This window comes from Marmota flaviventris, chromosome 7 (assembly GCF_047511675.1).
Source record: "Marmota flaviventris isolate mMarFla1 chromosome 7, mMarFla1.hap1, whole genome shotgun sequence".
In the NCBI taxonomy this organism is placed as follows: Eukaryota; Metazoa; Chordata; class Mammalia; order Rodentia; family Sciuridae; genus Marmota; species Marmota flaviventris.
The window spans coordinates 142832404-142847710 of NC_092504.1; the positions used below are offsets into that span (position 1 = coordinate 142832404).

The 15307-nt window shown below is 50.4% G+C and overlaps 1 long non-coding RNA gene across 1 annotated transcript; it reads right to left on the reverse strand.

Moving 5' to 3' along the window:
- Positions 1 to 2814: 2814 nt before the first annotated feature.
- On the reverse strand, positions 2815 to 5404 carry LOC114108238 (uncharacterized). Its single transcript, XR_003585451.2, has 2 exons — positions 5170 to 5404; positions 2815 to 3065 (listed from the first exon to the last, which is right to left on the reverse strand). It is a non-coding gene; the product is annotated as an uncharacterized lncRNA (long non-coding RNA).
- Positions 5405 to 15307: the final 9903 nt, after the last annotated feature.

A 15307-nucleotide genomic window follows, 5' to 3' on the forward strand; every position in this document is an offset into this window, starting at 1 on the left:
CCAGCTTCCTGGTGGCTGGGCGCTGAGCCTCTTCCCTCTGCCACACCTTCTGCCATGATGTGCTGCTCACCTTGGGCCCTAAGGAGTACAGTCAGCCACCTATGGACTGAGACCTTTGAAACCCTGAGACTCAAAATAACTTCTTCCTCTAATTGTTCTTATCACGTCTTTTGGTCACAGTAGCAAAAAGCTGACTAAACAGCATCCCAATGATTTTTATTTTATTTATTTTATTTTATTTCTTTTATTTATTTGTGGTGCTGGGGATTGAAACCAGGACCGTGTGCATGTGAGGCAAGCACTCTACCAACTGCTATATCCCCAGCCCCCAATGATTTTTGTTTGAACTTTATGCTCAGATTTCAGGGACCTTCATGATTATTTTTAAAAATCTGTGAAGGAGCTGGGAGTGGTGGCCACACCTATAATTGCAAATACTCAGGAGGCCGAGGCAGGAGTATCACAAGTTTGAGGCCAGCCTCAGAAACTTAGGGAGACTCTGTTTCAAAATTAAAAAAAAAAAGAAAAAAAGAAAAGAAAGTGCTGGGGACGTAGCTCAGTGGCAGAGCTTTGTATGAATGTTGGATGGGACAGTTATGTAGACTTGGTTCCTGCTTTTCTGGATTTTGGAACCCCAGACAGTTGAATTTGGACAATGGGGGTGAGAATGTAGCTTATTTAAAAAGAGAGCCATTTCCTTCCTGTCAAAACCAACTGTGCTGCTGGCAGACAGGCCTGGGGAGGAGGCAAAGCACCAGCGCCCACAGCCCCTTCCTGGACACCTGCTGTCCTGGACCCTCTTTGACCCGCAGCCTGGCCATTTGCCTGCCCTCTGGCACAGTCTCCTGTGGAGAGCCCTCTCAGGATGGCCTGGGAGTTCTTTGTTGAGTGCTTCCTGTGTGCCAGGCACTGTTCTGGGCAACAGAGATCCAGCCATACACAAGGACAACTTGACAGTGGCCCATAGGTGGCAGGCAGACATCAAAGAGACAGTAGGACCCAGAAAAGTGGCAACCTAATGAAAACTCCGCCTCTCAGCCACCTGGTGAGCACTGCTGGTCTGTGGTGAAGCAGAGGAATCATCATCCCTGTCTCCAGGGAAGTGTCCTGGATCAGCTAACGTGCCTGGTGCTGTTCCCGAGCAGTTCTGACTCCTGGTGATCCGGAACACCATGAATGTGGCCCTTCATCTCCGCCCAGCTGCCAAGTGCTGAGAACCTGAGACAGAGCTGATGTTCCCGTGGCTGGCAGGAGCGCAGGTGGGCCTCATTAGGAATTCTGGAATAAGCTGGTAAACAGCCGATGGTCTCCTGCATGCTCCCACCCCTTGCTGAGGCCTCCCTGGGGCCCTCAGGATCCCCCAGCACTGAACGGATTCATGCCGACCTGTTGGGAAGCCTGGAGACTCTGTTCTGAGTATGGCCAGTGTCCTTCTGATCCATCAAGGCCGATGCCATATCAGCTATAAAGTCTATTTAATAACACCTCCAGCAAGACCACAAGAAGAGGCTCACGTTGAGGGGTGGTTTGAAGGAGCTGTGGCATTGGTGACATCCTCCTTCCAGGCAGAAGAGTTGGGAGCCTTCAGGAGTATGCAGCAGCCCATCTTCTCAAGGTGGAGACGGAGTTAATAAGTGTTTGGCAATTGAGGATATTGGCCATCAGTGTTCCAGGGGTGTATTTATAATCACCTTATTACTAACTGTTAACTTTATTTTATGGGTTTACTTAGGAGGTGGGATTGAACTGCCACTGAGCTACATCCCCATTCCTTTTTATTTTATTTTGAGACAGTCTCACTAATTTGCCCAGGCTGGCCTTGAACTTGCAATCTGCCCACCTGTGCCTCCCAAGTTTCTGGGACCACAGGTGTGCTCTCAGTACCCAGCTTAATGCTAACTGCCATGGGTGCTTTGGGTCCGGCTTGGGAAGCTCCCCGTTAAGATGTGCATTTAACTGGATGATTGTTTCCAGGATTGAAAGACAAAATGTTGTATCACCTGAGCTGACTCCCCTACCCATCCCCCTGGAATTCTGGTCATTAGCATATTTTCAAAAACACAATTTCACCCACCCCCCATGTTAGCTCCTGCTTCTCTGCTCCCTGGTCCCCGTCCTGTGTAACTGAGTGATATGGGCCTGCTGCTGTGCAGATGCCACCCGTGGCCTCTGTAGCGAGTGTTGTTCAGCCCACGGGCCCTCTCTCCTCCTCCGCCCCCTCACCGCCACCATTACAGTGCTGGGACTGAAGACAGGGCCTCGCACATCTTAGGCAAGTGCCGGCCACCGAGTGCGCCCCAGCCTCTCCCCTTGTTCATTCGCACTGGTGCCTTATAATTATGCATAATAGTGGGATTCTTTGTCTAACGTTTTTCTCATTTGGAATAAAGGCAGGCTGGAACAGCCTAACTGCTTTTTATAAAAGCTGAGAAAGGTGGATATTTCTTGTTCGATTACCCTGGCAACCCTCAGAACTGGGCATCTGACCTAAAAGTGACCAATCCGATGCTTCTGCCAAGAACTGACTGGAAGGACTGGGAGTGGCGAGAGGGTTGGGTGGCTGCTGTGCCGTCCAGGAGCCAGCGTGTGTGGAGAGAGTCCACAGCATCAGAGCCAGAGGTCAGACCGTCAGCAGCCACGGCAGAAGCTGATCCCAGGGTTGGCTTTACACCTCGGGGACCTGCCCAGCCCATGTTCTCCGGCCTTCTCACCAAGTCTGTGAGCAGCTCAGACCCTATTCAGTGAATCTTTTCACTGTTTAAATTAACTAGAGTTGGTTTCTGATTTATGAAAAACTGTGCCAGGTACATCCTCTAAATGAAAAGCTTTTTCTATTCTCCAATGACTTTGTGGTTCAACAGGAAGAAAAAAAGAACACAAGAAGAAATTCTGGCAATAGGACTCTTGACAGGAGTTGTACCATACTTCTTTAGAATCAACAGGACAAGATCCTCTTCAAGAGGGCTGCGGTGGTATCTGGACATTGTGCAGTCTGTGGGGTGCAGGCTACACTGGGAGCCAAGGGGATGCTTTACTGATCGTGGTTAGAACAAGGCAGCTACCACCTGTGCACAGAAAGAAAACTGGAAGTCACGACATTGACGTGCATTTCTTTTCCTAATCATTGGTGGTAATTTGTTTTTAAACCCTTTATTCAAGGAAGTTTTGTAGATTACAAATATGCGTGGGAAGCTATCAGTGCTGTGGCTGGGCTAGGTGCATTGCCCATCCCCTCTTCCTTTCTTGACATGTTTTGGGTGGTGGGCAGATGACAGCTGGCAGAGTCTGGCGTGGCTGCAGGATGAGGTTCTAGCCTACTGTGCGTGCAGGAGTGATTTAGAGGCTCCTGAGGATGTTCCCATCTGCTGGCCTCTTCACTCCTCCCTGTCCGCAGCCTGGAATGTGATGTGGTGGCTGTTCTCTGGACCAGGAGGAGGAGGCTCACCCTCTAACAGGAGGGTGGACAGCTGGGGCGAGCAGAGCCCTTCCTGTGGTAACTGGTTAGCAGAACGGCCCCAACTGTTCCCCCTCCTGAATCCATGATCCTTGCAACTTGATTTGCAGTTGATTTATTTTTTAAAAGGCGTTCATTTCCTCATAGCTTGCATTTGGGTGGCTTCGTGACTTGCTTGGGCTGACAGAGTGCGGCCGAGGTGGCCGTGTGCCATGCAGGCCTGACCCCAGCACCCCTGTGTGCTCTTCCTGTCTCTCCTGGGTCCCTGCTCTTGCACAGCACTGGGGAGCCTCTGGGCAGAGAGGCACGCAGAGGAGAGCTGGGGCTCCGGCCAAGAGCCACCAGGCTGTAGAAGCAGCCACCTGGCCACTGCCCAGCTGCTGTGAACAGGTGAAGGAGCGCCTGGGCTGACAGGCAGGTCCGCGGTTTCAGACCAGCAGGCTTGGGGAGGCCAGTCCCGTGGAGATGCATGGTCAGGGACAGCAGGGAGCAGAGCCCAGTCAGCCTGCCTCCCCCATTGGAGGGTCCAGACAGGTGAGAAACCCACCCACCCAATGCAGCCACCTCACCTGTGGCTCACCAACCCCTGACCACGTGCTGCAGAGCCAGGCCAGCCAGGCCAGGGGAGCTCCTCAGCGAAATCAGATTCACGGGCTAAAAAAAGGCTTATCCTCTAAAGACACGGGCGGCAATTTCTTTCTTTGTTAGGCCTCAATTATTTCATATTTTCATCACACACAACTATTACTTCATCACACACAACCAAACCCATTCTTAACTGATAAAGTCGTCCATATTCCTCTCCTGAGCCTCAGAGTTAAATCTGGATTGTTCCATATGAACCTTTGAACTATGTGCGCTTCGCAGTGATTCTCTAACAGTAGTCACGTGACCCAGTTCAGGGGCCCGCATCAGCCAGAGTCGGACACGTCCACCTGCGGTGCCTGGGAACTGGTAACCATCTTTCAACCCCGAGAGGAGCTGGCCTCTTAGAAAACCTGACATTCTGAGGGTAGTGGAATGGAAAGATGGGAAGAGTCTGGGTTTTTCATAATGTGACTGAGACTCTTGGTAATTGCCCCTAACTCTGGACTTTAATTGTGTAAGGGAAGTCATATCTAGAGTTCCTTCAGCAGGTTGAGGGGAATTCTCTGCTAATTCCAACTGAAAGCATAGCAAATGATATGAAAATCCCTGATTATTTAATACTGTACCGGCTGGGGAAAGTCTTTAAATCACTGAAGAAAATGTGCCATCATTGCCCTCCAGGACTTTACACTCCAAAGATAATGACTATAAAACAGATTGAGTATAATAAACTTCTCATTAGTTACCCAATAAGGAAAAGTTACTTCTTCAACATCAGAGAGAAGCTCTGGCTCACTGTCAGATAGATCTGTCTGTTAAATATGATTTTCTAATAGTTGCTTTTTCCCAGAGGGATATGATCCTTATGCAAAATAATCTCTTTTGAATAAATGATACTAAATGATGATTATGGGGGTATTATACTTTTGTTTTTTCTTTTCATTCAATTCAGAGTAATCTTGCCTTGAGACCCTAGGGTGGGCTCTCATATTTAAAAAGATGGTGATGATTTAATATGTTATTAATTACTCCTGTGTAATAGCGAGTCACCAGTTCCTCTGAGCTGTGTTAAAATATCAGAAATGCACAGTTTATTTTAGACTGGGACCTGAATCTGGTTAACTCACCTTCCTCATGAAGTTTAAGTAGTCAAGTGGTTTTGGAGTGGACGTGGCAACCCGGCTCGGCTTCCTTGGCCATGTGGTTCTTGGGTCTACAGACACAGGAGGATCTTGGTTGCCCCGTGAGGGCATTTGTGGGCACTGTAGGACAGATGGGGCCTGGCCGGGCTGACTATGTGGTCAAACCTTGTGCCCCCGAGTCCCTCAACCCCAGAGACTTTCCTGTGGCCGTTGCTCTCTGCACAGGAAGAATCTGAGCTCGGTGCGGCTGCTCTCTGTTGCTTTTCTTAGACACACCCCCCTCCACTGTTTCCAGAGCCGCCCACAAGCTGCACCCACGGTGTCCATCACAACAGGAAGTGGTGCTTCCGGGCCTCAGAGTCGGAAGCGTTTTTTATGCTGTTAGTTCCCTGCAGTGGCTGGTTTCTAATTCTCACGAATATCCCTTTTGGGTCTCATCTTTTGAAGCCATCGCTGTGTTCCACCCACTATGGAGTGAGACGTGGTCACACAGGGCGGGTGAGGACATGGACATGTGCACGTCATCCAGGAATGGCACTGCCCACCCATCGGTGGCTCTCAGTAGGACCCATGAACTGTCAGCCTGGGGAGGCTGCCAGGCTGAGAAGGTCCTGTGCGTGCCACAGGCCAAGTGGACCCCACATTCAGCAGATCACAAGAACAGATCCACAGCACTTCGCTGTCAGAACCCAAGTGGGGCACAAATAGATGGCCAGAGCTTGATAAGGCGCTAGGACAGGATTCTCTCTCCCTTCTCCTGGAGTCCTTATTCTCTAACAGGTATTATATGGAGAGGAGTATTCAGAGCAAGGCAGAATAGAGAGCAGCTCTTTTATCAAAATAATTCATCAAAGTCATGTTCGGAGAAGATGCCAACCCCAAGAAGAAGGAGGGCTGTGCGTCTCGGCGACGCTTCACTCTGAAGCACTGATGGGCAGGGATTCATAGTGGGACTCTCCTTGGCCTCCCTGGGATGGACCCACGAAGGACTCCAAGATGGAGCTGGAGCCCCAGATGAAGATGAAAGGAAAAGAAAGATACTCCACTGTGTAATGTGGAGACTGGCGGTGGCACTGTGGGCTGGTCAGGTCACGAGGAAAGGGTGGGTGTGGGTGACTGCTTGTTTTCAGCATATGCAAAATTGAGCTCACGTGTCTGAAAAGCGGCTTTCTAGAGAGTATCATCAGATTTTTAACTAGTCTTCAAAAAACAGACAAGTGACCACAAAAATATCCCTGCAAGAAAACTCTTAGGTCAAATATAGAAATAATATAGAAAAGAAATGAAGAGAATATGGCAGACATGATCCTTCTTTTCTCCCAGAACAAGACTTTGGGGCTATTTAAAGAGGTTAAATGATTACATCTGATCATACCTGATGGTGGCATTTATTCTGAGCTTTCTTTTTTCAGTACCAGGAATCAAACCCCAGGCCTGGGGTATATAGGCAAGGGCTCTTGTGCTGAGCCACGTCCCCAGCTTTCTTTTATTTTGTTTTGAGACAGGGCCTTTCTAAGTTGCCCAGGCTGCAAACTTGGGGTCCTCCTTCCTCAGCTTCCTTAGTAACTGTGTTATAATGTTCTTAAACTACTGGTTCTTAAAACATTTTTTTAAAAATGGATCTATGCTATTGAAATATCACCATTGTTATATTATTTTTATGACCCAAAATGATATAACTCTTCTCTATTAAATTTTAATGTCTACTAAAAAAAACCCAACCTTCCACCGTCCCGAGTCCACCCACTCAGGGCCAACGTCCAGCTCTGCCACGACAGACTAGAGGTTAGCAAGTCTTCCCAGACTGAGCTCTTCTACTTGGGGACTCTTCCAGGTGATTTTCATTCTTCCGGGGAACTGGTCTTACAAATGCGGGTTCATCACATGCGTACCATAGCAGCCAAGGACACGCAGCACTCGACCCACAGGGTAGGAAGCAGAATTGTGCTGCTCGGCCTTTGGATCAAGCCCCACGCCCTGCTTCCTGCAGGCTGCTCCTGGCCAGGACCGTGTCTTTCTTGCAAGACACTTCTACTAACAGCTGATGCTGGCTGATGACTCCCTGACACCTGCTCTTGCAGGCTGAATTCTCATTTGGCATCTGCTTTTTTGAAGGAGCCTAATACACTTTCAGTATTCCTACTTACCTGTTCCTATACTCTGATCTCTAAAGGATTTGAGTTGCTAATGTGCTCGACCATCATGAACAGGGTGTACGTGCAATCAGGTCTCCACCTGGATTCCTAGTCATGTTCCACTCCTCCTTGTCACTATTCAGGGTCACCTCTGCTCTTCAAAAACCGCCAAACTCGTTCTTTCCCCTTCACTCTGACTGCACCGAGAAGCCAGGCTGCTCAGCCTGAGCACCAGCTCCCCTCCACAGCTCCCCTCCACAGCTCCCCTCCACAGCTCCCCCGGCCTTGGAGCTCCCTGGGACCTGCCGCCCTTCCCTGCCGTGTCCCGACTTTCTACTTGGCAAGGCGATCCTGCATTCTTGACCTTGGCCCCCTTTTGTCCCCTACAGTTAGGGTAATGACGAGGCCCTGCATTTTAAGATGGGGCTTCATCCAAAGGCACCGTCTATCTGCCGTCACTGCCCCTCTTTCTGAAAGTGTAGGCTCTGTGCTCTGTGCCTCCTTCCTCACCTGTGGGCTGGTCTCTGTGCTCACTGTTTTATGGAGATGGCTCTCCTGCAGCTGACACTGGCCTCCGGGTGCCAGGCGCCTGGCCTCGACTGCTTCCTCTGTTGAGCCTCTGAACGTGGCTCCCCCTACTAGTCCTTTCGTCCTGAAATAGTCTTTCATCTAGGTTCTGATGACACATCAAAGAGCTCTTTTTGATGTTACTTCCTAGAGTGTCTGTCTTTGGCATTTTAATTGGAGGCATTCCCTGAGATTGGCCCCTTCTCTCCCATTTTGGCTTTAGGTGTCTGATCAACGAGCTCATTTACTTCCAGAGGTTCCGTCTATGACAGTTCCCAAATCAAGGTGCAGCATCATTTCTTTCTGGAGCTCCAGAACTCTATGTTCAAGTGCGGGCGGTTCCACAAGGACGTGTGCTTGGAGACCCGAGTTCCACAGGTCTAGAGCAAGCCCCTTGCCACCCCCTCCGGCTCCTATATTCTGTTTCTGCCTCTGGCACCACCACCTTCCAGTTACTCAGGCCAAGACCGCTTTTTCCTTTACCTCTTCACGTGATCTCCAGATCCTCTTGATTCCTCCTCCCTGTGCTGCCTAAACCCAGGGCTCTCCTCGTCTCTACAGGTTTCCCCACCTCTTATCACCTGTGTTTTAAAAACACCCTTTACATAAACTGCTGCTAGAATGATCACCAAAAACCGCAGTTCGCATTCCTGCTCCCCTCAGACATGTGTAAGGACACAACCATTAGCCCAACCGGAACTCTCTGGACTTCAACTAAACAATGGTGGGCAAATTTATGATTCATTGAATAAAACAAGAATCCATGAATCCATTCACCACACATAAATGGATACACAAATAAGTGAGCAAGAAAGAAAAAGCTCCTCCGTAGTGTAATAACTGCAGAAGAAATGATGACGTTAGGAAGCCACCTGCTGGTGACCTCGTAGCAATGATACGATGACCGGCTGGAAGTTTGACTGGAAAGAGGATGTTACACAGTCTCACACAGTATTTTTGTTTTTTACTGAAAAACAAAAAACATAAAAATGTTCACTGGACACACCTCCCCCCACTACCTTACCACGTGTGGAAGGGCAGCATCACCCACCATGTACAGGTGGGCATCGTGAGCCTCTGGCGTGATTCACCGAGGAAGGGTTCACTGTCACTGAGTGGTGTTCCTCCCAAACACTGGCATGGCTCTAACTCGAGGAAGGACTAGAATCCACCCAGATGTTCTGAAAGATCAGTGGCCTGGACTCTTCAAAATGTCAAGGTCATCATATTGGAGATTCTAGACTAAAGGAGAAAGAAGGAAATTCAGTACAATTTGTGCTCCTAGGTAGAATTTTGGACCATAATTTTTGTGTCTTGTCCCATAAAACATATATGTGATATAATTTCATTTTCTTTTTTATTTTTGCAGTGCCAAGCATCGAATCCAGGACCTTTTGTGTGCTAGTCAAGTCTCTGCTGAGCATGATATCCTCCCCCCACTGGCAAAATTTGAGTGACATCTGTAGTTAGTGTCCCGATTCAACTGTATCAAATTTAATTTCTTGATTTTGATAACTGCACTGTGGTTACATAAGAGAGTGTGTGCGGTTTTAAGAACACACACTGAAATGTTGAGTGATAAAGAAGCGTCACATCTTTAACTGACTCTCAAGTGGTGCAAGGACGTGATTGCCTCTCTCCATCCATCCATCTCCTCATCTGTGTCACTGAGAAAGCAAGCGTGAAATGACCCAGCCAAGGTAAAATGTCAACTGTTGTCGAATCTGGGTGAAGGATAGATGGAGATTTTTGCGACTTTTCTATAAATCTGAAATCGTTTCAAAGTGAAAACTTTTTTAGAAACAGGACCTGCAGTGGCAGGGTAAATCACAAACTGCTTCCATTTTGTCTGGTGGGCTCCATGACATGCTGCCAATGTAACCAAGGCAAGTCAAGCATCTCTGCGGCCCTCTTTCTCTCCTGTCCACCCTGATGAATTACCACCTCATCAGAGTTTCCTTGACAGCCTAGAAGAGAATCAAGCCAAGGTATTTGCCATGGGCTTTTCTTAGGAACAATGACGATGACATAAACTGCCTTGTAGCGGAATCTCTTGGAGGTTTTCTCCGTACTCTGTGTTTGCCTTTTCCTTGACGAGTGCATAGTAGCTGTGATATATGAGGTATCCCAGCCCACGAAAGCCAGTGCAAAATGGATGATTGGTCCTAGTACCCCGTGAAGAACTGGGAAAGCCATGTCTCATCATGTTTTCTGAGATGGAACTAGTTCCTTCAGTTCTCGACTACTGGCACTCACACAGGGAAGGGGGATGGGGCTTCTTCCAAAGCTTAGGGTGTTCCAGAAACGGACAGGGTTTGGGCATGTGGGTGTACTTGTGGTTGGATATGAATGTGTTTAATTTTCTGAGAATTCATACCGAAAAATATGACAGTTGTCGTGGGCCAACACAGTACTGTTTGGGAAACGGCCCAAACTGGCCATCTTGCTCCTGTTTAATCCTCAGGCAACTTGTCCCCCGTGGAGGACAGCTCTTGCGGTTATCACACTCACCACCTAACAAACCTGGTGGCCGCAGAACAGGCTGGCCTTGGAGCGTTCAAGGCCTTCTCTGCACAGTGCACGGAGCGAGCACCGTCAGCCGCTGTGGAGAACGTCTGAAGCAGCAGCGGCTCCCTAGGTGTGACGCGAGGACACTGTTTTCTCCACAGGACACGGCATTGTTGTGGCTGCCCTGGGTCATGAGAGCAGGAGGATGTGACACCCTCCATGGCTATGAGGCTGAGGAGAGGCTAAGAGCGTCACCTCTCCTCAGGGGCCGTTGGGAGCGCTGTGCTTCCCGCAGGGGACCCACTCAGGCTGCTGGCACTCTCCATGGGGGGTGAGCTGCGGAGAGAGGCGGGGCCCTGTCGGCTGTGCTCAAGAGGCTGCTTCTGCCGGCCCGGCACTGACCACCTTCCACAGTGGAAATCGACGGCAAGACGTGGCACAGCCAAGAGGGATTCAAAAGCGTGCAAATATGGCTTTTTTTTTTTTTTAAGTCTGCAAAGCAAAGAGACATCTAGTCTAGTCATGAACCTGGTTTTTGAGAGAGTTTAGAATCCGGATTCATGTTGCAAAGTCTTGCCCTCCACGCTGTGCATCTGGGGTGAGTCACCTAACCTCTTGGCAGGGCCCAGCAGACTTCTTGTGTAAAGGGCCGGTGAGCCCTCCGGGCCTCGCAGGACTTGGAGTCTGTGGCAACCACTGGGCTCTCCGTTCGAGCAACAGCAGCCTGGGTGATGTTTAAACACGCGGACACGCTGTGCTCCAGTAAGACTTTACTGATGGGAACTTCACTTGAGTCCCACGTGGTTGTCATATGTGAAGCATTATTCTTCTATTGATTTTTTTTTCTTGACTATTTAACAATGTGAAAACCATGCTTGGCTTGCAGGCTGCATAAACACAGGAAATAGGTCCGAGGCACTGACTCCTGTCAACCCAGCTTCCTGGTCTTTGTCCACTAAGAACAGTCTGCACGTCCTCTCACCTGCTGTGATGATGTGCAAGCCCTTTAACTCAGTGCTGCGTGGTTTTTGCCCTAGATCACATCTTTACTTTTGCTTACAGAATCCAGGATGCCTGACACCACATAATACACAAAACTGTTTATAGAATTGAGGCCAAAGATTCAATAGCATTGCTTTCAGAAGTTATGTCATATATAGCAGAGGCTTAGGAGAAAATACTTCAAATATGGTTAGTCAGAGAGAGATGAAGAATGTGTGCTCTGTGAGACAAAATGTCTACTTTACACCATTAGATTTTATGCATCCTTGTTGAGAGGGTAGATGACAATTAAAGCTTCATCAAATACTTCAGAAACTTCTTCCAGAAAAATAATACATCAAAACTTAATTTGGAATGGAACCACCATTTGACCCAGCTATCCCACTCCTTGGCTTATACCCAAAGGACTTAAAATCAGCATACTACAGGGACACAGCCACATCAATGTTCTTAGCAGCTCAATTCACAATAGCTAAACTATGGAACCAACCTAGGTGCTCTTCAACAGATGAATGGATAAAGAAAATGTGGTGTATATACACAATGGAATATTATTCAGCCTTTAAAAAGAATAAAATGATGGCATTTGCAGGTAAATGGATGGAGGTGGAGACTATCATGCTAAGCAAAATAAGCCAATCCCCAAAGCCCAAAGGCCAAATGTCTTCTCTGATAAGTAGATGCTAATTCACAATGAAGGAAGGGATAGGGAAGAATAGAGTTTGGATTAAGCAGAAGGGAGTGAAGGAAGGGGAGGTGGTCGGGGTAGAAAGGAAAGTAGAATGAATCTGACACTATTCCCTGTGTGCACATATGATCACATGATCAGTGAGCTTCTACCTCATGTACAACCAGAAGAATGACAAGTCAGGCTCCATTCGTGTGTGAAGTGTCAAGATGCATCCCAGTATCGTGTGTAACTAATTAGAACAAATAAAAAAATGAAGTCTAAGGATCAGAGATTTTAAACCACTTAAGTCACATGACTAATGAATACAGAACAGAGTGGAGCCAGAGCTGTTAATGATGCTATTGGGATAGTTTCTCCAGCTGAAGAGTCTGTTTCCTTAGAGTTGATTCCACACGCCATGTGTTAACAAACAAGTGGTCAAAGAGCTATTTATAATAATAATAATAAATCAACAAAAAACTTTACCTCTTAGCAAACTTTCAAATCTAAATCGGACTCACCTATTAGTCTGTGACGATGATGAAGATGGTGATGAAGGTGGTAGCCTACGTCAAGTTCTTTGAGGTTCATTTAAGCCGACAATGACCCAGTGAGGCAGGTTCTGCTACCACCTCCATCTCAGATGACAAGACTGAGGCACAGAGAAGGCACCTGAGGGAGGCCCGCTGTTTCCACCACCCAGCAGTGGTCAAGGTGCCGCAGAGGTGATGGGCAAGGGGCTCCACGACACGAGAGAGCCTTCTGTGCTTGGCCAGGGTCCCTTCCACCTCTGCTGCTGAAGACGGCCCCAAGGCCCTCGCTGGGCTCGGCACCTCGACCTTGGACTTCCCAGCCACCAGAACTGTAAAACAATAAGTTTCTGTTTCTCCTAAGTTCCCTGGTCTCGGGTGCTTTGTCAGAGCCCCACGAGGCTGACCAAGGCGAGCCCTACCTGGGACAGCAGGGCGCACTGCACACCTGTGCTCTCAGCACACATGCTCTGCCAGGTGTCCACCAGGAATTGGACACGGTCAGCAGGACACAGAGCCCGCCCAGTGCAAACAACCGGCAGGTCCCAAGGGCACCCAAGGGTATGTTCGTGGCTACGAAGCCTGTGAAATGCCAGGGAGGGGTCAGCTGAGGAGGGGTCAGCTGAGGAGTAGAAGGTGTGGAACTCTGCGTCAAGTCGAGACGGTACATTTTGTAGATGGTACAAAACGCAGTGGCGCACTCCTGTAATGCCAGCGGCTTGAGATGCTGAGTTCAAAGCCAGCCTCAGCAACTTAGTGAGTCCCTAAGCAACTCCGCGAGACCCTGTCTCTAAATACAATATTTAAAAAGGCTGGGGATGTGCCTCAGGGGTTAAGGGCCCCTTCCTTCAATCCCCAGTCCCAAAGAAAGGGGGGAACCCACACATTGTGGCTGTGCCTGGCAAGGTGGGAGGCAGGCTCACCTCACAATAAAGAGCACGACCCGGACTCTGGCTACTCCTGATTCAGGGCCGTCCACTCCAGCTGCTCTGGGGTCAGCTGGAGCCTCTACCTTTTCTCTGTATTCAAGCAAGTTAGCAGATACCACAGTCTCACGGGGAGTCCTGGGAACTCAAAGTACGAAGCTCTCCGGAAAAGGAAAAGCTGGATTGGGGAATTCCTTGGATCTGAAGTCAAAATGGAGCCCCCCCTGAGCTGTGGACCCTCAGCTCCTAGGAGAGGGTAGACCTGATCCACTGAGAGGCAGGCAGAAAACAGAACAAAACCCAGAGATCTGGCGAGGGGCATTGATCTGTCTACTTCAGAGGTTGGAGGGACAGTGAGACCACCACCCTAGGAGAAGAGAGCAAGAGGGGAAGAGAGCAGAGGCCGGGCCGGGAGGAGGGGAGGGGAGGGAGGAGGGGAGGGAGGAGGGGAGGGGAGGGAGGAGGGAAGGGAGGAGGGGAGGGAGGAGGGAGGGAGGAGGGGAGGGGAGGGAGGAGGGAGGGAGGAGGGGAGGGAGGAGGGGAGGAGGGGAGGGAGGAGGGGAGGGAGGAGGGAGGAGGGGAGGATGGAGGGGAGGATGGAGGAAGGAGGGGAGGGAGGAGGGAGGGAGGAGGGGAGGATGGAGGGGAGGATGGAGGAAGGAGGGGAGGGAGGAGGGGAGGAAGGAGGGGAGGGAGGAGGGGAGGGAGGAGGGGAGGGGAGGAGGGAGGAGGGAGAAAGGGAGGATGGAGGGAGGATGGAGGGAGGAGGGGAGGGAGGAAGGGAGGGAGGAGGGGAGGATGGATGGGAGGATGGAGGAAGGAGGGGAGGGAGGAGGGGAGGGAGGAGGGAGGAGGGGAGGGAGGAGGGAGGAGGGGAGGGAGGAGGGGAGGATGGAGGGGAGGATGGAGGAAGGAGGGGAGGGAGGAGGGGAGGAAGGAGGGGAGGGAGGAGGGGAGGGAGGAGGGGAGGGAGGAGGGAGGAGGGAGAAAGGGAGGATGGAGGAGGAGGGGAGGGAGGAAGGGAGGGAGGAGGGGAGGATGGAGGGGAGGATGGAGGAAGGGAGGGGGAGGGAGGAGGGGAGGGAGGAGGGGAGGGGAGGAGGAGGAGGAGGAGGGAGGGAGGAGGGTGGGGAGGAGGGAGGGAGGATGGAGGGGAGGAAGAGGACAGGGAGAGGTGGAAGTGGAGTGTGGGAGGAGAGGGAGGCGGGGTGCAGACACTCCGGGAGCACATGGCACTCCTGAGGTGCCACAGGAAGTGAGGTTCTGCCAGCCCCACCCAGGGGGTGAGTCATGGGCCTTCTGTGGCGTGGATGGCAGGACAGAGGAGTTCACTCCTGTGCTCTCCCACTGGGGGACATGCGGCATCCCATCCTAAGAACCCAAGAGGCAGACCTACAGGTTTCCTCCCCAGAGCTGGGGGAAAGAGTGCATGGGTGAGCGGGCAGGTACCCGGGAGAGTTTCAAACTGTGACGGAGACTGCTCCAGGTGGCAGTGCCCCGGACCTGGGAGGTCACATGGTTCTGGCTGGTAAAAGGTCAAGAAACTGGCTGTTGGGAGGAGGGGAACGCGTGGCCAGGCCTGGGGAGATGCAGAGAAGCCAGGGAAGAAGGACAACAGGACGGGCTCCCCTGAGGTGGCAGTGACCAGGTGGGCTCGGCCTGTGTGGCCTTTTCTGGATTCCCACACAGGCTTCCCTCTAGGCTCACTTCGCTGACGTCCAAGAGTACCTTCTAGAACATTCTTCAGCACAGGAACAACTGGAGCTCCAAAGCAGAGAGGCGCAA